The 23,219-nt window shown below is 46.7% G+C and overlaps 1 protein-coding gene across 1 annotated transcript in view; it reads right to left on the reverse strand.

The window, feature by feature from the left end:
- MCTP2 (multiple C2 and transmembrane domain containing 2) overlaps positions 1 to 21,398 on the reverse strand; it is a 163,161-nt gene extending 141,763 nt beyond the window's left edge. The window contains exon 1 of the mRNA XM_048482131.1: positions 21,268 to 21,398. The gene's annotated coding sequence lies outside the window, so the exon portion shown is untranslated. The remainder of the gene's footprint in view (positions 1 to 21,267) is intronic.
- Positions 21,399 to 23,219: the final 1,821 nt, after the last annotated feature.

The following is a 23,219-nucleotide window of genomic DNA, read 5'->3' on the forward strand; positions in this document are numbered from 1 at the left end:
AGTTCAGTTCGCAAACCTCAGCCAGAAACTTTGCCACTGCGAGACAACAGTCAAGGTCATTACAGTTTAAGAGCATATTTACTTTATCAAGCTCTGTCAGGGTTTTCGTAGAGTCAATGATTTGTAATAATAAGCTGGATCTTGGATTCTGGTAAAGTGGGCAGTGGAGAATGGGCGCAATGGAATCCAGCTGCCCTGGACTGCAGGGGCAAAGCCTCTTATCGTTTGGTAGACCCTCGAGTCTTCCTCTATGGAGCGGGGATGGCATAATGTTAAATCTAGCCAGCATGTAGGCTCTCCTATATATAGGGTTGGTAAGCACTGCAATATAGTAGGCTGGGTTTCCCTGCACAAATGGAATTGCCACGTTCATTGGCGAGCAGGATTTGTTGGCCAAGCTCTGCAGTTGTTGATAATCCATTGCTAGTAGCCGCTCTTCACACTTGCACTAGCTGCAGAATAAGAGCCGCAACAAAAGGACCGCTCACAGAAAATATCATCACAACCAGAGGGGTCAAACAAGGCTGTACATTGGCCCCCACTTTGTTCAATATATTCCTTAGTGATCTAGTGCCAACCCTCCAGAAGGCCAATGGGCATGTTCCCAAACTAAGCACTAAACACGTGCCCGCGTTACTGTATGCTGACGACACCGTTCTTCTTCCCACACTAAAGTTGGTCTCACTCGTCTCTTAAATTGCTGTGCTGAATATTGTAAGAGGAACGAACTGGTAATTAACTATGAAAAAACCAAAATAATGGTCTTCGCTAGAAGACCCCCTAGTCATACATGGACCATCAATAACAGACCCATAGAACAAGTTAACCAGTTCAAATATTTGGGCATAACTCTTACTAGCAACCTTAATTGGGCAGTACATAGGAAACTAGCACTCGCTGCAGCTAACAACAGTGCCCTAGCAATTCAGCGTTTCTTTTTCACTGTGGGCCACCAGTATATACCATCCGCATTGAAGGTGTTCAATGCTAAATGCGGCTCTCAGCTCCTCTATGGAGCACCTATTTGGATCGGAGCTATAAACAAAAATATAAACACAGCCCAGTCCCGCTTCTTCCATAAAATTATGGGATTCCCAAATTGTCCTCCATCTGCAGACCTATGATGAGAACTCGTGCACATATCAGATGCCACGATGCGGTCTGGCTGAGAACTGTCAGATACTGGCTACGTATCCACTGTTTGCAGGATCACTCCAGTTTGTTACACCTCATGCTTTCCGACTGTGCAAATTCTAGGTGGCTGAAACTAGTTGAGGGAAAAATCAACACTCTTGGCTTTTCATTAGAGTCGTTAGTCCCTCTTTCCCTATCAGAAGCATATAGCTGCTTTGAAAATGAGCTGTTAGAACAAGAGTATCGGGATATGATAACAGCTGTGGGGGAAACGTGTTCCGGGCTGAGCCTGGTTATTCCAATTGAACAAGGACACATGGCCAATTATTTACAGTGGATCACCAACCCTAAATTAAGAAGAGCTTTAACACTGGCCAGATTCAATCTAATGCCTTCTATGCTGCTCTATGGCAGATATCAACAAATTGATAAACAGAGGAGGCTATGTCCATGCAATATGGGTCAGGTGGAGACACTCGATCATACCCTCTTTCATTGTGTAAGGTTTGCAAAAATCAGAATGTCACAATCTGCACTTATCCCATTTCTGTATAACAATCTAACTGATGCTCTTAAGATACCTATGCTTTTGAACAACATGGATCCCACAGTGTGTGAGAATGTAGCAAAATTTCTGCTAACAATAATAGACGTAAGTCTAGATAAAGAGAAATAAAAGAGAAATAGTAGCCGCTCTTTGATGAGGGCAAATGTCTCAGTAAGGGTTAGCATGTTCAGAGAGTCACTATCATAGCCCAATTCCGCAATCTTTGTTATAACTGTTGTGCACCATTTAGAGTGATGGAGTTCTCTCAAGGTGAGTTGCGTCAGTGAGTTGTCGCAGCTTTGATAATGAATATGCAGCCCAAATTTTATGATGTTTAACCAGATAGTGGCCTCTATAGAGTATTGGCCAGATTCTAGACATAGAACTGCATATGGGACGCAGTTTGGCATGCCAAATAATTTATGCAGAAATTTAGAATGGAATGATCTAATGGCACTGTTGCTGGGTGTTAACCAAATGGGCGCTCCATAAAGCAGTTGTGCTCTCGCCCTTGCTTTGAAAACTTGCAGAGCTGGGGGAATATATTGGTTGCCCCTAGAATGACAGAACCTCCTAGTGGCATTTGCGTTTGACTGGGCCCGAGCCAATATATATTTTTGATGAGTGGACCACGACAAGTTATTGCTAAACCAGAGTCCTAGATATTTGAAATTTTTAACTTGCTCAATGTATTGGCCCTTTATCTTCCAGACTTGTTTTTTTTAGAAGAAGAAGAAGAAGAGTTTGGATTTATATCCCCCCTTTCTCTCCTGCAGGAGACTCAAAGGGGCTGACAATCTCCTTGCCCTTCCCCCCTCACAACAAACACCCTGTGAGGTAGGTGGGGCTGAGAGAGCTCCGAGAAGCTGTGACTAGCCCAAGGTTACCCAGCTGGCGTGTGTGGGAGTGCACAGGCTAATCTGAATTCCCCAGTTAAGCCTCCACAGCTCAAGTGGCAGAGCTGGGAATCAAACCCGGTTCCTCCAGATTAGATACACGAGCTCTTAACCTCCTACGCCACTGCTGCTTTTACTGTTTTTTCCAAAAACCAGGATCTTAGTTTTGTCATAATTCACCTGCAGATCATTTGTCTCACAAAAGTCAATGAATCCATGCAGGAGTCTTGTATCCCAGCACTACCAAAGAAGTTGGGATAAATAAAGGAAGAATGAGAAAATCTTATTCGTTTATTAATCCCATTTTTTGGTCAGCTTTTCCCCTATGAGCTCAGGGTGGCTTCCAACAATATTAATTACAGGGTTAGGGTTAAAAAAAACGAACAAGCTACCCTAACACTAAAAGCCAGATGGCAACTAAAATCTTATATGAAATAACAGGAAGTTATTATTTACAGGCAGAGGAGAAAAGGAGGAAGAAGAGGAGTAAGAGGAGGGGCAGGCATTTGGATTTATACATTGCTTTTCAAGAAGAAGAAGAAGAAGAAGAAGAAGAAGAAGAAGAAGAAGAAGAAGAAGAAGAAGAAGAAGAAGAAGAGGAAGAGGAGGAGGAGGAGGAGGAGTTTGGATTTATATCCCCCCTTTCTCTCCTGCAGGAGACTCAAAGGGGTTTACAATCTCCTTGCCCTTCCCCCCTCACAACAAACACCCTGTGAGGTAGGTGGGGCTGAGAGAGCTCCAAGAAGCTGTGACTAGCCCAAGGTCACCCAGCTGGCGTGTGTGGGAGTATACAGGCTAATCTGAATTCCCCAGATAAGCCTCCACAGCTCAGGAGGCAAAGCTGGGAATCAAACCCGGTTCCTCCAGATTTGATGCACGGAAAAGGCTCTTTAACCCTTCCCACGCCACTCAAGCTGCTCCTACGCCCACTGGAAAGAACTGCTTGAGAGGCTCTCAGCCCAAGGTCACCCAGCAGGCTTCTTGTGGGGGAGCGGGTGAACAAATCCGGTTTACCAGATTAAAGTCCGCCGCTCATATGGAAGAGTGGGGAATCGAACCCAATCTCTACACCCTAACGATACGTCCGGCGTGGTTACAGGTGCCGTCTCCTCCAGACTCCACCTGGCAGTTGGGAACCCAACTGAAACTTATTTAGCTCGGCCCCTGTTTGCAAACTTTGCGAGGGTCAGAACGGTGTGCTGGAGGGACCGAAGGCACACTTCAATGGGGTGGAACTGATGCACGGAAGGAGAAGTCGATGATGCTCTCCGGTGAGCTGAGCCGGCAGCATTTGCGCAGCGCTGATTGTCTGCATTCCTTCTCTTATTTCCGGGAAGGCCGGCGCCTTCGCCGTGTCAACAGAGAATCCACTTGGTAATGTTCTTTGCACTTCTCTTCCCCAACCACCAACCCCACAGCCGTTGTTTCCCTTCCATGGGGCTAAAAAATCTCAATGCAACACTGGAGCTGTGGCTGTTACTATAATGCTGCTGAAAGAGATAGTGTATTTCTAACAACCCAACTGTAAACTGAACTAATTGTGGAGCTAAAAAGGGGTGGGTTTTTTTGGTTCGACGTTCTGCTTACATTTACACCAGCAGTTGTGCTGATTTTGGAGGCCTTTCCCTGATTACACAACATATAATAACAGCAGATTTCACAACTGAGAAGATAAAAAAATATTGATTTCAATATTGGGAAGCTTTATTCGCTTTTGGAAATTGCTGTGGATTTCAACTTGTGATTTACCTTCATTAGGACTCTCAAAGCGCTCACAAATAAAGCCGTTCGTTTTTAAACAGTGAAATCAACTCGTTTGTAATTGTTTCTTGTACATGTTTCTTGTAGAATTATGCTGCAAGAAATCTTCTCCTCATTGGAGAGCCAGCATGGTATAGTGGTTAAGAGCAGGTGCACTCTAATCTGGAGAACTGGGTTTGATTCCCCACTCTGCCACTTGAGCTGTGGAGGCTTATCTGGTGAACCAGATTAGCTTGTGCAGTCCAACACACGCCAGACGGGTGACCTCTGGCTAGTCACAGTTCTTCTGAGTTCTCTCAGCCCCACCTACCTCACAGGGTGTTTGTTGTGAGGGGGGGAATGGGAAAGGAGTTTGTAAGCCCCTTTGAGTCTCCTTACATTGCCACAGCTTTTGTTCAGCTTGTTTATTTGCCATATTGGGTTTGCTGTAGACTTGGTCTATTCTGTCCAATTTCTGTGATTTGTATATTTGTTGAGGACCAGGTGTTACATGGCAAAGTCTATAAAGTCTATTTGATGACTTACAATGATAGCTGGATGTAAGAAGTAATTACATTCTCCTTTATAATAATCTCTGCATGCAGTAAGAATTGTTCAAACTGCTCTTCTGATGAAGGCATCGAAATGGGTTTTATCCAGAAAACTTGTCTGGCTTTGGATACTGTGTTCTGATGAATTTGGAGTGAGACTTCTTACAGTCCAAGTAAGTGGCAAAATGCCTTTGAGGGGCAGAGGGCTCAGACCAGGAAAATGGTCTGAAGGCACTTTGATGGTGAACTTTCCACAAAGTTTTCTCCCCAAGAAGTGTATGGTCGAGTGGGTGAATCTTTTCTCTGCAACCAAACATTGTAAAGTAAGTACACAAAGAACCATGTGACGCACAACAACTCATTTTGTGTTATACATCTGTTTTACAAGGGATGTATGTTTATCAAGATGGTGGTTGTTTTGTAGCCATAAAAACAATGATTTGTCAGACTTTTGAGTCAGTCCAGGGCACGTTATTGCAAAACAAATCCAGGTTGCAGAAAAGCAAACAGCTTTTAGCAAGATGGAACAACGCAGGGGGAAATCTGAGCCCTGGATACAAGTACGGGTGACTTAATCACATATTATGTATCGCCAAAGGCTATTACAAACCATCGCAAAGAACTTAAAACATAAAACAATTAAAATAGCTAGATCTTAAAAGTATTACATGAATGGCCGTATTTTCTGTGAAAATGGTGGAGGCAGTTTGTATACTATCTTTCTATTAGAAATCTACAAGGTGGTTTTACAATGCAGTAAAATTAGTAGAAGGGCAGTAAGAGATATTAAAATTCACTTAAAACAAAACAATCCAGCTCCAAGATGAACAGTGCCATTCTAAACTGACTCAAACGCTAACTACACGTCTATACTATAACCAAAGCTAAACATTTTCCTTTCTGATTGTAACTTTGTTTACGTCTATACTGGAAAACTTCCTTGTGGTCCGTTCACCTTCTTCTCAAGTGTGACCTGCACTTCCTGTTACCCAGTTTATTACTTGACTGTGCATTTTAAAAAAGCCTTTCTCATCTTTGTATTTTTCACGCCGTTTGATATTCTACATGTAACGCAGTTTTATGAACGTGTGCCAAAAATTAAGATTGTTAAAAGTCCTGATTGGAGTCATGCTGGGTACACAAAATTAAATTTCAGGGACTTTGGGAGATCCAAAGACAGTCTTTTGGAGGGGAAACACGTTTGTTTTAAAGCTTTCAAGGGAGGTGTCAGGAGTCCTGGCAGGGTGGTAATGAAACACAGTGCACCTAATGTTGACTTTGATATTGCAATTTGCCAGCAATTTGGGAGATAGATTGAATTTGCTTTTGAGTCCGCTCAAGAGGTTGTTCTCAGTTGCACTGACTGGCTAGTCTGCCCATGTTACCCCTTGCTGACTCAGGAAAATGAGATACTAGGTCTCTTGTAGATGGTCAGCTTTTTTGGTGAAAGGGATTGTTGGTTGCCAAAGGTAAATAGCAGTTTGCAAGCCTGGGACAATGGTGGTGTTTTTTGTTTTTATTAATTTATATTTATTCATTTATACCCTACTCTCCTGCCCAGAGTATGTTCCAATTATGTTCTCTGTGAACATGAGAAGTTGTGTGAGTATGAAGAAGAAGAAGAAGAAGAAGAAGAAGAAGAAGAAGAAGAAGAGGAGGAGGAGGAGGAGGAGGAGGAGGAGGAGTTTGGATTTGTATCTCCCCTTTCTCTCCTGCAGGAGACTCAAAGGGGCTTACAATCTCCTTGCCCTTCCCCCCTCACAACAAACACCCTGTGAGGTAGGTGTAGTAACCACACAGCCTTCATTGTGCCACAGGACTTTAGTTCTAACATCTTTGATTGCTATACAAACTTTTCTGAGTCAGAGCTCTGCGGGTGTGTGGAAATCAAACTAGGAATCCTCCGAATGTTGAAGAGCTAGACTTGAATCCAGTAGAACGTTAGAGACCAAGAAGATTTTGGAAATCTTGTTGATTTCTATGGTGCTTTTGGACTCTAGTTTTCCACCGAGGAGTTCCACATGGTTTTTAGCCCAAAACATTTTATTTCCAGCCTCAAAAAGTTTTATATGTATCCTGGATTTCAGCAATTCTTTTTGTGAAAACATTTTCAAAACATTTTCACTTGCTGTGCATATCTCTTTAAAACATTTTACACATCTTTGCAGTCTTCGACTATCTCCTCAGCATTATGTTCTGAGCTCACTCTGCTGTGGTGCCTGTTTACTTCCATCATTTTTTTTTAAATGGAGGTTGATATCTTCAAAGCTATGAAGACACGACATATGGTGAATTGTAGCACGAGTCTTTGAAGCATTGAAGCCACAAATCCACAAATAAAACAGGAGAATTAGAAAACAGTGGCGAGAAAGCATTTCGAGGGGGCGAGTGTGGACAACAGGGTGGACTGAAAACAATTTGCAAACGTTTCCAGTGACTTGAGCAGAAATGGCCAAAGAGTGCATTTGGTCCAAGGTTCCCCAACAGCTAATGTTCAGGGCAAAGTGGGAATTCAAACCTGGATTTTCTATATCCTACTCCAGTATTCTAACGATTATGCCAATCTGGTTCTATGTACCATAGTATGATGCAAAAAAAGGAATGGGTAGTGGGCTACAGTGGTTGTGCAAAGGAATCCCAGGCCCACCACGGGGAACTATTTCCTCATCCTGACCATCACGGTATTTGAGCATGGCCTTGGAATCGACACAAAGGACAAACATCCCACCCACTGTAACTCCAGACACCTTCATGAGGCGGATTATGAGAACAGCCAAATCAAACAAGCGTTTGTTTGAGGTACCATTTACCTGCTTGTCCTTGAACTCAAACACAGCCCCACTTAACATTTAAAGACTGCTTTAACCCTTTGACAAGGCTTCAAAAATCAGAGAGCCAAGAGAGACAGTATGGTGCAAGGGTGAGAGGGGAAATTTGAGCCCAGGTCTCCCAGAAGCTATTCTGACATTGTGAGGCTAAAAATACAGAGATGGGGGGAAATGGCATTGTAAGTGGATTTGGAGGCCCAGCAGGGATAAAAGCACGGCATAAGTACCTAAACAAATATTAAAAGTGACAAGTTGGCAAGAAGAAGAAGAAGAAGAAGAAGAAGAAGAAGAAGAAGAAGAAGAAGAAGAAGAAGAAGAAGAAGAAGAAGAAGAAATAAAATAATGAAGAAGAAGAAGAAGAAGAAGAAGAAGAAGAAGAAGAAGAAGAAGAAGAAGAAGAAGAAGAAGAAGAAGAAGAAGAAGAAGAAGAACAAAGAATAAAGAAGAAGAAGAAGAAGACCAGAGTATATCCCCCCTTTCTCTCCTGCAGGAGAGACTCCTCAAAGGGGCTTACAATATTCCTTTAGCCCTTCCCCTCACAACAAACAACACCCTGGCAGAGGTAGTGGTTGGGAGAAGGCTGAGAGGAGCTCAAAAAGCTGTGACTAGTCCCAAAGGTCCTTGGCACCCAGCTGGCGTGTGTGGGAGTGCACAGGCTAACCTGAATTCCCCAGATAAGCCTCCACAGCTCAGGCAGCAGAGCTGGGAATCAAACCCGGTTCCTCCAGATTAGATATATGAGCTCTTAACCTGCTACGCCACTGCTGCTCCCACTAATAGCAACCACTAATATGCTGGCCCTTCCACAAACACACACACATATATATACCACTTTCTCTTTTTCCTTTTTCATGTAGGGATTTTATTTTCAAATTCAACAATGGAAAGGAGGACAAAATCTTTCCCCATCCAGCAATTTAAAAAGGACAATTGTACCAAGCGCAGCCTTTTCTTCTTCATAAGCCAAACCAAGCCTACCAAAATCCTTCTCTTATATAAAACTGTGGAATGCTGATCCCCTTTTCCTGCCTCTACATGCAAGCAAAGAAACCCATCCAAAAGTGTACTGCAAACTGACCCAGGAATTAACTGGTACCAGACCCACACGAAGGCTGGGGGAGTTTTCATTCCCCTTGTTTCTTCATTGCAAGAAGCCTGAATTATCTCAAAGAGGATATTGCAAAAAAAAAAAAAAAGGTTGCTCAGAGGAAGCGCGACACAATTTCTCTGGAATGGAAACAGAGGCTTTGAGCTGCCTTCCAACAGAGGATTTGGAGCAAACAATGCCATTTCCCCGCATGCAGGTAATAAATACCCCTTGCAAGAAAAGGAAATCAAATCATGAGAATTCAAGAAGAGGAAAATATGGATCCAGTTATTGCCTCGGCCAAATGTCAACGGAAAGCATGAGGGAACCAATCCGGTTTCAGGGTAGGGTTGCCCCGAATTACAACTGATCCCCGAACTGCCCCGAAATACAACTGATCTCCAGACAACATTGATCATTTCCTCTGGAGAAGGGGGAGAGTGGATTCCTTCTCCACTGTCCACCCTCAAATCTCCCGGGATTTCCTGACCCAGAGTTGTTTCCGCACAAGAGGCACTGCGAGCATTTCGCTTTAAGCCACACAATTCGCTCCCAGAAACTGGGAAACCAGAAAAAGTTAGCTGAGGATGAACAAAGTAAACATTCTCCCTATTAAAGAGCTCGTTCAACACAGGAGTGATGAAAAAGGCAAAGTCCATGCAGGGGTTTATTAGGATAGGATTCAAAATAACACAGCTGGTATTGTTGCGCTGTTGTATAGATCTAAGGTGTGGCCTCATTTGGAACACCGTGCTTGCGCAGTTCTGGTTGCGGCATCTCGAAAAGAATTTATCCAGCTGGGGAAAGTGCACGGGAGGAGCAACTGCAAAGATTAAGGGTTTAGAGCACCTTTCCTGTAAGGAGAGACTGAAATGTTTGGGAACGGATCCAGTTTAGGGAAGAGATGATTGGTTGGCCTGATACAGGTTTGCACAATTATGCATCGAATGGAAAAACTAGATAAAAGATCACCCACCCGCCCCCATAACAATAGAATTCAGGGGCATGTACAGACTGATGATAGGCGATAGGTTCAGGACAAATGAGCAATTTTGGAATTTACTGCTGGAGGGTGCAAAGTTGCCAAAACAGTTTTTAAAAGGGATTAGACAGATTTAAGGAAAGGCTCTGGCCTGGATAGCCCAGACTAGCCTGATCTTGCCAGACCTTGGAAGCTAACCAGGGTTGGTCCTGGTTAATATTTGGATGGGAGACCTCCAAGAAATACCAGGCAATGGCAAACCAAATCTCTGTTAGCCTCTTGCCTTGAAAACCCCAATGGGGTTCCCATAAGTCAGATATGACTTGCCAGCAAAAGAAATGGGGCCATCTATAGCTACAGGCCAAGATAATTACGAAGACCCTTCACATCCATGGGTGCTATATCCTGAATGTCAGTGCTAGAAGACATGATGTGGGGGAGAAATGTTTCTAATGCTAGCCAGCGTGGTGCCAGCGTGCTACAGCAGTTAAGAGCAGGTGGATTCTAATCTGGAGAACCGGGTTTGATTCCCCATTCCTCCACCTGAGTGGCAGAGGCTTATCTGGTGAACCAGGTGTGTTTCCCCACTCCTACATTCTTGCAGGGTGACCTTGGGCTAGTCACAGTTCTCTCAGGACTCTCTCAGCCCCACCTACCTCACAAGGTGTCTGTTGTGGGGAGAGGAAGGGGGAGGAGTTTGTGAGCCACCTTGAGTCTCCTCACTGGAGAGAAAGGTGAGGTATAAATCCAAACTCTTTGTCTTTTCCACAGAAAATCTGCCACCCTAGGAATGTAAACTCAGTCTGTTTATCTACCATTGCCAGGGCTGTATTTCTGCAAGTCAGCCATGTTGGATGATCCATGGGTGGGATATGAAATACAAATAAGCCCCAAAGGTTGCACATACTCTTATCTTGGGAATGGTACACTTGCCATCTTTTGCTGACCTTACTGAATTATTTTAAAAAACGTACTGAAATCACTAAAAATGCTGTTCCAGATATTTTCTGGAAAGGCCAAACCAATGGCTAGGAGGCAGCATCACGTAACGACAGCCAGGAATTGTTTCGAGGGAGCGAGTGCGGAAAAACAACGTTGCAAAGGGGGAGGATTGAAAATGTTTCAGAAAAGTTTCAGGGGATTTGGAAAGGACCAACGTCTTCTGATTCTCACCTCTTGAGCATAAGAACAGGAGGAACACGCACACCTTTGACCAAGACGACAGATGTCAAGAAACGTATGCATTTCCAATTATGGCTGCAGTATGCAATCCAAAAGGAGAAACCGGAGGAGGAATGTGCTCCAAGGGTGTGAATGATACTTTGAACAGCTCCAACACCACATTCCATGCCATGCTCCAATGTTGCACAATGGCATATCCCATTTTCCAAACATGCCATGCTCAGGGTTAAGCCAGCTCCTCCCTGCCACCCTGGCGTTACCTCCAGAATTCCAGAACCAGGTAAACAGGTCTCACCTGACGTCTCCATTTCTTGAGACAAGCAGTGGCTTAAATCAAGCCTGCTGTAACTCCGTCTCATGCACCAGGATTAGTTTGGCAAAATGCATCTGCTAACCCAGCAAGGTGACTCCTGCATCGCCTGTATCTTTAGTAGATGTGAGACAGGCTGAAATTCAACAGTTTTGGGTATCCCCCAGTAAACAGCAGTGGCGTAGCACCCATGGGACGGAGGGGCACGACGCTCTGGGCAGAGCCACAGCGGAGGCATGCCAAGGCCGTGGAGGGGGCATGGCAGGGGTTTTCCGGGGTGGGTGGTGCCGCAGCACGGGAGCAGGGCGCACACACACCCCAGGTGCAGTTTCCCCTTGCTCTACCTCTGGTATACAGAGGCAACTTAGGAAGGAAACGTGCCAGCCAAAATTCTTGAGAGAGCCAGCATGGTGAGTGGTTAAGAGCAGGTGGATTGTAATCTGGAGAACCGGGTTTGATTCCCCACTTCTCCATCTGAGTGTTCTCTCAGAGCTCTCTCAGCCTCACCTACCTACCTGTTGTGGGGAGAGGAAGGGAAAAGAGTTTGTAAATCACCTTCCTTACAGGAGAGAAAGTTGGGGTATAAATCCAAACTCCTCCTCTTACTTTTACTTTATTTGAAATTTCTATCCCGCCCTATCTGGGGGCAAACAACAATAACATCATACAATATTATTATTATTATTATTATTATTATTATTATTATTATTATTATTATTATTATTATTATTATTATTATTATTATTACATTATAATTAAACAATAAGAAGAAGAAGAAGAAGAAGAAGAATAGGAATAAGAAGAAGAATGATAATGATGATAATAATGATGATGATGATGATGATGATAATAATAATAATAATAATAATAATAATAATAATAATAATAATAATATGCTTGGGAAGTGTCTGACGTGTGATGTAATACAAAATCCAGCATATTGATCTTGTTTGCTGTGTATAACTGCTTTTGTATAAATAATAATAATAATACAAATCTAGTCTAATAATCAAACCTATCCTATTTCAATGAAAACATTAATACTAAGGATCTAATATTAAAGCAGTCAACCAGTTTGCACCATAGAACTTCCCACAGATTTGGGATAAAAGAGATGTCCCCACCAGGGGACTCTCTCCTAAAATAATATCCAAAAAACCAACCACCTCCTTAATCATTCAAGTTTTCTCTAATACAGCAAGAAGGGTAAAGGAAAAACAAGGAGGAGGAGTGGGGGGAAGAAGAGTTTGGATTTATACCCCCACCTTTCTCTCCTGTAAGGAGACTCAAGGTGGCTTACAAGCTCCTTTCCCCTCCTCTCCCCACAACAGACACCTTGTGAGGCAGGTGGGACTGAGCGAGTTCTGCTAGAACTGTGACAGGCCCAAGATCACCAAGCAGGAATGTAGGAGTGCGGAAATGCATCTGGTTCACCAGATAAGCCTCCGCCACTCAGGTGGAGAAGTGGGGAATCAAACCCAGTTCTCCAGATTAGAATTCATCTGCTCTTGACCACTACGCCACACTGGAGGAGGGGAAGGGGGAAAGAAAGAAGTGAAAGGAAAAAGAAGGGGAGGCGAGGCAAGGTGGCAGACCTCAAATGACCTAGTCATATGTCCGATGAAACATCTCTGGAGGGACCGTACCACATCCGACAGGTCACTAATGTCAGAATTCCTAATCTCAAATTGAAATTTCATTGATTACCAAAAACTTGGGGGGATACAGATTAAGTGTCAGCCTTGGGGCTCACATCCATATCCCCCCCCCCCACCCCGGAGATATTCTAGCCCCAAAATTCTTCAATCCAGACAGTAGCTTTTGCCCCGGTTTTCCGTCTTCAAGGCGAGCACAGCAAGGCACACGTCCCACCACCCTGCGTTCACACGGCACTCGCCTCTTGAAAACAGTATACATCCTCGGGAAAGAGACAAGAACAAAATCGGGTGGCAAGATTATTCTTGCCCGTTGTTCAAGATGGGTGGGGAAAGACATTTAGTCCATGTCTAGGACAACAAGGTGACCGACAAAATCTTGGCACATTTCTTAATGCGTATGGCACATTCACATTTTTTTACTTGTAATATATCACAATGTTTTAACACACTTTAGGGTAATGCCTTCAATATTACAACCTCCTTCCCTCTTAAGTTTCCAGCCGGGGATGCAACTGGGGCAGTCAGAATACATAGCTCTGTTGGATTTGGAGTCAGTTTGGTCGCTCCTGTGAGAAGTATTGCACGGATTGTATTCTTTGTGTGGATCACTATAACTGAACAACATTTTGCACTTGCAGGGCTTCCATTTAGTTTGGGTCTAGAACTTCCAGGCTTCTCAGGCCTTCATGGACTACAAATCCCATCAGCCCCTGCCAGCATGGCCAGGGGCTGATGGGATTTGTAGTCCATGAACATCTGGAGAGCCGCAGGTTGCAGACCCCTGGCTAGCCAGTCTCTCTTTTCCAGGTAGGTCTGCCATCCTTCCAGATAAGGCCTCCAAGAAAAGGACAGAGAGAAACCCACAGATTATTTCCTCATTTTCATTTATAGAGAGCCATAATGCTCGCCAGGTTTAATGTTATGCCTTCGGCCTTGTTACATGGCAGATTTAATAAGCAAGAAAAGGCGAAAAGATTGTGCCCATGTAACGATGGCTCAGTTGAATCTCTGGCCCACCAATTACTACACTGTCTCAGATTCAAGGAAATCAGATCCAAGTATGTGAATCTTACTCCTCTACATTTACCCCATCTCCCCGATTTAATTAGATTACACTACTTGTTGGACAACCCTGATCCTTCTCTCTGTATGATAGTGGCAGACTTTCTCCTGGAAATCACTAAACGCCAGTAGATTTCCTTCGACCTGTATTATATATGCTTTTTAATCTGTTTTTTATTACTGTTGTACTGTTGTCTATGCCAATAAAGGCTTGCTTCTTAATTTTCACTTATACCCCAGTTTTTTCCCCAATCCAAAAGCAAGGCAGCTTACAAACCATTCTCCCCTGCTCCATATTTTTTATCCTCAATTATTATTTTTACCCTTTCACGACAACCCTGCGAGATAAGCTACGCTGAAAGAGACTGACTGACTGGGCCAAAACCACCCAGCGAGCATTCATAGCAGTGTGGGGAATCGAACCTGGATCTACCAGATCCGAGCCCAACACCACCCACTACACCACACTGCCTGTGAGCACCAGAAGTTCCCAAAGCCCTTTTGCGACATCTGGCATTCATTAGAGATTGTCAGCAATCATGTTAGCCTGCAAAAAAAATCTGACACCGAGAGTCCAAAAACCTTTCTTTGCTGAATAAAAGCAGCTATTTTAAGTTCAGGAAGCATCCACCTTCTTCTAAGCTTCTTAAAGAAGTAACTTACCTCCTAGCGCCTTTTAAGCTCTTTGGCATGCTTCAGGGCCACGGGTACCCAAGAGGGATTTATTTCAGGATCCTTTAAGCATACAGATGGCCGTAAGCTTGAAAAACGCACCTCGCGCCAGACAAGGATTGCAGCCCAGCTAGTCAGAAGGGCGGAGGTGAGAGGAGAACCACTTCTCGGAAGTGCGAATCACCTCTGGGATTGTTGTTTTCTTTAATCAAAAGTGTCCCGGGTCTAAAAATAAAGCCCGCAAGCTTTAAATAAAAGCTGCCAGAGCCCAGACCGGAAAGCTCGCATTTGTACGATCTCGAGTGGGACAATTCAGCCGTCCAGGTGAGATGGGACGCCCAGTTCGGCGTTCAGCCCAGCCCTCTTCTACAGAGCTGAAGAAGAAGAAGAAGAAGAAGAAGAAGAAGAAGAAGAAGAAGAAGAAGAAGAAGAAGAAGAAGAAGAAGAAGAAGAAGAAGAAGAAGAAGAAGAAGAAGAAGAAGCAATGGAAGAGAGAGGAGGAGGAGGAGGAGGAGGAGGAGGAGGAGGGAGGAGGGAGGAGGGAGGAGGAGGAGTTTTGGATTTATATCCCCTTTCTCTCCCGCAGGAGACTCAAAGGAGCCTTACAATCTCCCTTGCCCCTTCCCCCCCTCACAACAAACAACACCCTGTGAGGGCAGGTGGGCTTGAGAGAGCTCCGGAGAAGCTGTGATCAGCCCAGGGTAGGGAACCTTAACACTCAAAAGGAGCTATTTGGACCTGCTTTCCATGGGAAAAGAAACACTTGAGCCGCAGTCAATTCCTTTGACATTTTAAAAAATAAAGATAACACTGTATATATTGGGCTTTTAACCTTTACTCCACTCATTCTGAGAAGTGTATTGATGCATTCCGCCTGCTACCTGCAGGGCGGGCAAGGATGGGGATAGTGGACCTCGCCTGCCGGCCGCTGGAAAGCGCCGCCCGCTGGAACAAGGTGGCCAGAGGGGAAGCTCACGCTGCTGCCCAGCCGGGCCGCTGGCAATTGGTGCGCTCTGCCCTGCTGCCTGCAGGTGGGTGGGCAAGGGATGAAGCCGGCGGCTCAGCTTGTGGAGGCACAGTGCAAGGGCAGAAGAGCGCGATGCGTCTCCGAGTCAGCAGGTTCCCACCCCTGGATTCAGCCTCTGTCACCCAGCTGGGCGGTGTGGGAAGTGTACAGCCCTAATCTGAATTCCCCAGAGAAGGCCTCCACAGTCTGTAGGCGGCAGAAGCTTCAGGGAATCAAACCCGGTTCCTCCAGATTAGATACACAAGCTCTTAACCTCCTACGCCACTGCTGCTCCACAATGCCAATTTCTTAGCATATCAAACATACTGACCTGCTAAAGGATCTATCATCATATAATTAATAATCAAGCGCCATCAAGTCGCAACTGACTTACAGTGACCCCCGCAGGCAAGAGACCAACAGAGATGGTTTGCCGTTGCCTGCCTCCACATAGCAACTGCGGACTTCCTTCGTGGTCTCCTACCAAGAACTAGAGAGAAGAGTTTGGATTTATATCCCCCTTTTCTCAACCAGAGGGAATCTCAAAGTGGCTTACAAACACCTTTCCTTTCCCTCCCCCTTGTGAGGCAGATGGGGCTGAGAGTTCTGAGAGAACTGTGACTACAGCCCAAGGTCATCCAGCAGGCTTCACGTGTAGGAGCAGGGAACAAATCCAGTTCACCAGATACGAGTCTGCTGCCCTTGTAGAGGAGTGGGGAATCAAACCTGGTTCTCCAGATTAGAACCAACCTGCTCTTAACCACTACACCACGCTGACCTTGCTTAGCTTCCAAGTCTGACAAGATGAGTCTAGCCTGGGCTGTTCCAGCTTAGTCTGACCACAGTTGTTCCCTGAAGATGCTCTGGAAGGCCAGGAAATAGTCTTTCCACCGGAACCACAAGAACATAAGAACAAGCCAGCTGGATCAGACCAGAGTCCATCTAGTCCAGCTCTCTGCTACTCGCAGTGGCCCACCAGGTGCCTTTGATAGCTCACATGCAGGAGGTGAAAGCAAGGGCCTTCTGTGGCTGTTGCTCCCGAGCACCTGGTCTGCTAAGGCATTTGCAATCTCAGATCAAAGAGGATCAAGATTGGTAGCCATAAATCGACTTCTCCTCCATAAATCTGTCCAAGCCCCTTTTAAAGTTATCCAGGTTAGTGGCCATCACCACCTCCTGTGGCAGAATATTCCAAACACCAATCACACGTTGCGTGAAGAAGTGTTTCCTTTTATTAGTCCTAATTAACAAGATGCTGATCTGCGCCTGAAACTGGCAAAGCTAGAACATCTAATCAAACCAAAAGGATGCTTACTACCCCCAAGCGACTGGCTAGCTAGTGAAAAAAAGACCAATAATAAGATGCAAAGTGCTTGTTTAATAACAAAGTGTAACAGTCATATATCACAAAAACAACACATGAGCAAGAAGACAGACACAGGTAAGTACATGCATTTGTATCTGCTAACCAGGCAGCAAGCAGTATGAAAGCCCCCATAGGGAAGAAGTCAAGCTGCAAAAAGAAACAGTAGGTCATCAAAACATATACCAGTGGTGGCGAACCTTTGGCACTCCAGATGTTATGATGATGAAGATGATGAAGAAGAAGAAGAAGAAGGAGGAGGAGGAGGAGGAGGAGGAGGAGGAGGAGGAGGAGGAGGAGTTTGGATTTATATCCCCCCTTTCTCTCCTGCAGGAGACAATCTCCTTGCCCTTCCCCCCTCACAACAAACACCCTGTGAGGTAGGTGGGGCTGAGAGAGCTCCGAGAAGCTGTGACTAGCCCAGCTTAGTCTGACCACAGTTGTTCCCTGAAGATGCTCTGGAAGGCCAGGAAATAGTCTTTCCACCGGTACCACAAGAACATAAGAACAAGCCAGCTGGATCAGACCAGAGTCCATCTAGTCCAACTCTCTGCTACTGGTGTGTGTGGGAGTGTACAGGCTAATCTGAATTCCCCCGTTAAGCCTCCACAGCTCAGGTGGCAGAGCTGGGAATCAAACCCGGTTCCTCCAGATTAGATACACGAAGCTCTCTTAACCCCACTGCATGCATTGCTGTTAAAGAGTATACAATTCCCATCAGCCCCTGCCATCATTTTGGCCATGCTGGCAGGGGCTGATGGGAATTGTAGTCCATGACATCTGGAGTGCCAAAGGTTCGCCACCACAGACATATACTGAATCAAACCTCACACAAGTACACTCCAGGTAATCGCCAGGTAAGAGAAAAGGTAACAAAAATCAATGTGAAGTAACATGGGCAAGATTTTCTGGATGACTCCCGTTTCGCTGTGCATGCCTCCTTCAGCAGGGAATAGGTATTCTATAATTTTCCAGATAGGAATCAATAAGTCACGTTTTAAGCAATAAAGTGCAGCTTGTAAAAAAAGGTACCCAAGTACCGGGCCAAGCGCAAACAAAATGCCTTCTCGTAAATTACAGGTTGCTACAATGTGTCTAATCACGATTCTCGTTGTAGGAAATTTATACCTGTAGTAGCTACTTGATAATGATCTTATTATGGGTCGTTTTCTCCGTAGCAAGTAGCTCGGGTGTAGTAGGTATCCGTTTGGTTTGATCAGTTTGTTGCACTACACACACACACACACTTTTCTCTTTTTTCTAAAACTGCAAGAACCACAGCACAAACGTTTATTCTTTGACACTGCAACAAACCCACCAGCCACAGAACACACGTCGGCTGTTCCCCTTAGTTTCGCATGAGCCAGCGCTCTAGGAGTTGACTCTTTTGCACTTCAAACCAAAATCCCACAACCTTAAGATGATATCCAGAGACAATCTGGTGCTGGGGACTGAGGATTTTCTGGACTGTGTGGCCGTGGCCTGGTATTTTTTGCTCCTAACATCTATGGCTGGCATCTTTAGGGGCATGTCATGGGAAGGAGATTGTCAGCCCCTTTGAGTCTCCTGCAGGAGAGAAAGGGGGATATAAATCCAAACTCTTCTTCTTCTTCCTGCCAGGCAGGAATATGCAATCACAGCGCTGCTGACAGATGGCCGTTCAGCATGCCCTTGACAGATTTCCCAACTCTCACAGCAAAGCTTTCAGTCCCTGAGCTGTGGTATTTCTGCTTGCGTGGTCCTCCCAGCATTCAATCCATCACCACAGCCAGCCAGTGGTTTGAAAAAGGAGGGAAGAGCAGGGGGTGGGAATCCTTAGGAGCCTAGATAGTTCCTGAACTGAGTTTGTCAGCCCTACCAGCATGGGCCACCGCCATGCTGACAGAAGGCTGATGGAATTAGTTCCTGAACATCTGGAGAGCCGCAGGTTCCCTACCCCTGGGTTAGAGGAAGCCAGAGCTATGGGGAAGGGCCATGGTTTCGAGGTAGAAGAAGAAGAGTTTGGATTTATATCCCCCCTTTCTCTCCTGCAGGAGACTCAAAGGGGCTGACAATCTCCTTGCCCTTCCCCCCTCACAACAAACACCCTGTGAGGTAGGTTAGGCTGAGAGAGCTCCGAGAAGCTGTGACTAGCCCAAGGTCACCCAGCTGGCGTGTGTGGGAGTGTACAGGCTAATCTGAATTCCCCAGACAATCCTCCACAGCTCAGGCAGCAGAGCTGGGAATCAAACCCGGTCCCTCCAGATTAGATACACGAGCTCTTAACCTCCTACGCCACTGCTGCTCCCTAGAGCATCTGCTTGACATGCAGAAGGTTGCAGGATCAATCTCCGGCATCTTCAACTAAAAGGATCAAGTCACAGATGATGTAACAGACCTGAGACCCCGGAGAGCTGCGGTCAGCCAGAACGGACGATGGACCCCAATGGTCCAATTCGGTATACTGCCACTTCTTCACACAGCTTCCTGGAATCCGCAGCTCTCTCCCCTGGAAGGAACGGCCCAAGTGCCTTAAAGCAGGGGTCTGCAACCTGCGGCTCTCCAGATGTTCATGGACTACAATTCCCATCAGCCCCTGCAAGGGGCTGATGGGAATTGTGGCCCATGAACATCTGGAGAGCCGCAGGTTGCAGACCCGTGCCTTAAAGGGTCTCCCCCACGAAACACATACTTCAATTCACTTCTACTGCTGTACCACCCACCAGGATAATGTTGTGCAGTGGTTAGAGTTGTAGACTAGGATCTCAATTGGAGTCCAGTAGCATCTTAGGGACTAACAAAATTGTCAGGGTGTAAGCTTATCAGAGTCAAAGCTTGACTTGGGCACCCAAAAAATCTGAGTCACAACCATGGTTTGATTGAGAAGTTTGGGCAGCAAAACAAACAAAAATTCTAAAAAACCTAATTGCCTAATTGTGTAAGTAACACTCCCTTTATCCGATACCTTAAAAATCTTGTTAATTTCTAAGGCTCTCAAGAACTCAAACCTAGTTGTTCTACCGCAAACTAATGTTGCTTCCCTTTTGGGACTCGGCTCTGGGTTCAAATTCCCACTCAGTCACAGCCGTTTGTCAGGTTGCCGCAGGTTCACCCACCTCGCAGGGTTGCAATGAGGATAAACCGAGGAGCGGAGAAAGATGCCAGCTACTCTAGGTCCCTCACAGGGAGAGAAAGGTGGGGTGCAAAAGAAATAAACAAAGGAGCCAGAGATTTTAAGGGCCAAAAAAAAGCATACTCCCCTTCTAGTAGGCCTTCTCACCAAAAGAAGAGCAACCGTGGCCAATTTCAAAGAAGAGGAGCTTGGATTTCTCCCCACCCCCCTTTCACTCCTGTAAGGAAACTAAAAGGGACTTACAAACTCCTTTCCCTTCCTTTCACCTCCCCACAACAGACACCTTGTGAAGCAGGTGGGGCTGAGAGAGTCCTGAGAGAACTGTGACTAGCCCAAGGCCACCCAGCAGGCTTCATGTGGAGGAGTGGGAGAAACAAACCCAGTTCCCCGTATTAGAGAACCGAGGCTCACCTGGAGGAGTGGGGAATCAAACCTGGTCCTCCAGATTAGAGCTTGCGGCTCTTAAGCACTGCACCTGTTTGCAACCTTGCACCAGGTAAGATCGCCAGGTCTTTCTGGCCACCTGTGAGGGATGGGGGAGAGGGGGAATGCCACCAGACCTTGTTGGGAAACTCCTGGATATTTGTGGATGGAGGGGGGGGAGGGGCGGAGGGAGCGGGACCTACCTCCTTGGGGTGCAGTGACATACCAGCCATTTGCTCCAGGGGGCTGCCTGAAGACGAGCAATATTTCCAGGGGGTCCCCAAATGCCACCTGCAATGCTGGCACCTCCAGCCCCTCCTCTTAGGAGCAAGCCTCCCATTCAACAGCCCCCGCCCCGCCTGCGAGACGCGCTTCGGGGTCCCAGCCGCAGACACACACACCCCCCCCAACTGACCCCCAAGGAGCCTCGCAAGCCGGCTCTCCTCCCGGGGTCGCCATCGCACTTTCCCCTCTGCTAGCCCAGAGCTGAAAGCCCGGCGTGCAGAGCTTGCAGAGCTGAAAGCCCGGCGTGGTAGGTTTCCTCGCGAGTTACCCCCTGGAGCAAGTTCCTCGGAGGCGCGCAGCCACGGTTACGCACAGAGAAGTTCTCAGCCAGCCCTCGCCCCATGCCCCGGCAGCGCAGTGCGGGGATCCCTCCATGCCCCCCCCCCAAAAAAAAGGGGCGACCTCGCTCCGACAAGGCGGACCACAAACCTTTTAAGCACAGCCGTGCGCCCTGGAGACGGAGCCGAGGAGCGTCTCCTACCTGCCGGGCGCCAGCCAGGCGCGCTGCTCCGCCATGGGAATCTCGCCCTCTTCCCCGGCGCGGCTGCTTCCTCCTCCTCCGGCTGCCTCCGAGTCGGATCCCCCACGGGGGTGGAGCTGAGCCGGCGCTGCCGCTGGGGAGCCAACGAAGGCGGGGCCGGGCCGCCCCCACGCCCCCACGCCCCCCACGCGCTTGGCGCCGCCCCAAGTGGGCCCTGCAGGCAGGAACATCACGCCCAGCGCCAAGGACCCGCCTCGGTAGCTTTTTCTTTAAGCCAGGGGGGGGGGGCCAACGCCAACCTATGGCTCTCCAGATGTTCATGGACTACAATTCCCATCAGCCATGCTGGGAGGGGCTGATGGGAATTGTAGTCCGGGAACATCTGGAGAGCCATAAGGTTGGCCACCCCTGCTTTAAGCCATAGGTGTCAAACTCGTGGCCTTCCAGATGTTATGGACTACAGTTCCCATCAGCCCTTGCCAGCATGATGGGAACTGTAGTCCATAACATCTGAGTTTGACACCTGTGCTTTAAGCCATCAGCCTACATCACCCTGCAGATGACTTCAGCCAGAGGTGGGATCCAGCAGGTTCTCACAGGTTCCCGAGAGTAGGTTACTAATTATTGGTGTGTGCCGAGAGGGGGTTACTAATGGGTGATTTTGTCACGTGATTTTTGCCTTAGTGACGCCCCTCCTCTCAGCAGTAGCGCGCAGAACTTGAAGCAGTCTAGCAGGAGGTGCACCGGGTGCGTGGCAGCCTGCGCCTGCGTGCATTTGTTTCCCACCCAAGGACTGGCGCAGCAGCTGCATCCTTGCCACAGCCCCGCCCAGGAATGCCCCGCCCCCAGAATGCCCAGCCACGCCCTTGTCATGCCCCACCCAGCCCCATTGGCGCTACGCCACAGTTTGAATCCCACCACCATGGGAACCTGTTACTAAAATGTTTGGATCCCACCACTGGACGAAGCCCCTTTCCCTGCCGCCTAAGGACCCCCTGCTCGGTTTTTGTTTTTGAAGGGCAATAGATCTATTTCTATATGATCCTGTTAACAGAGTAACAAGCAAAGAATGTCATTCAAGGGTTCTGTAACATTTATGAAATAAAAGACCGGGGGCCCACATTGCTCAGCAAACGAATGGTTTTCGCTGCTGAGATTCCTGGTTCCCCAACAGGAGGTATTTTGACCTAAGCAAGGCCTGTGAACAATAGGACATTTGGGAGGCCGTGGATTTGCAGAGTTGCCATGAATTGGAAGCAACTTCACAGCGCAACACACACAACATTTGGGCCTGTTTCAAGCAGTGTTTATTATTATTATTATTATTATTACTATCATTATTATTATTAAAACACACTACAGTCTTTTTTTTTACCAATACGGAGATGAAGAAACTGGCAGCGCTGCACCTGTTTAATATCTGTCCTATTTGTCTAATGGGGTTTCCTTCTCAGTGGTGGAAGTAGGCTTGGCCTATCTCAGAACATAAACCACCTCAGCCCTGGTTAGCACCTAGATGAGAGACCCCTGAAGGAGTCCCGTGTTGCTGCCCAGAGGAGGGTTCCTCTGTCTCTTGCCCTGAAAAGCCAATGGGGGGAGGGGGGTCAACATAAGTTGCCTATGACAACAACAGAAACTTTATTAGGCATAAATACCAGAAAACCACCACAGGAAAAAATGAACAAATCAGACGAAAATAGGCTATACGTCTAGGAGCAGCAGTGGCGTAGTGGTTAAGAGCAGGTGTACTCAGTGGTGGGATCCAAAAAATTTAGTAACAGGTTCCCATGGTGATGGGATTCAACCTGTGGCGTAGCACCAATTAGGCTGGGCGGGGCACGACGGGGGCGTGGACGGGCATTCCGGGGACGGGGCTGTGGCAAGGACGCAGCCGCTGTTC

The sequence above is a fragment of the Sphaerodactylus townsendi genome, linkage group LG17, assembly GCF_021028975.2.
Source record: "Sphaerodactylus townsendi isolate TG3544 linkage group LG17, MPM_Stown_v2.3, whole genome shotgun sequence".
NCBI classification, from domain to species: Eukaryota; Metazoa; Chordata; class Lepidosauria; order Squamata; family Sphaerodactylidae; genus Sphaerodactylus; species Sphaerodactylus townsendi.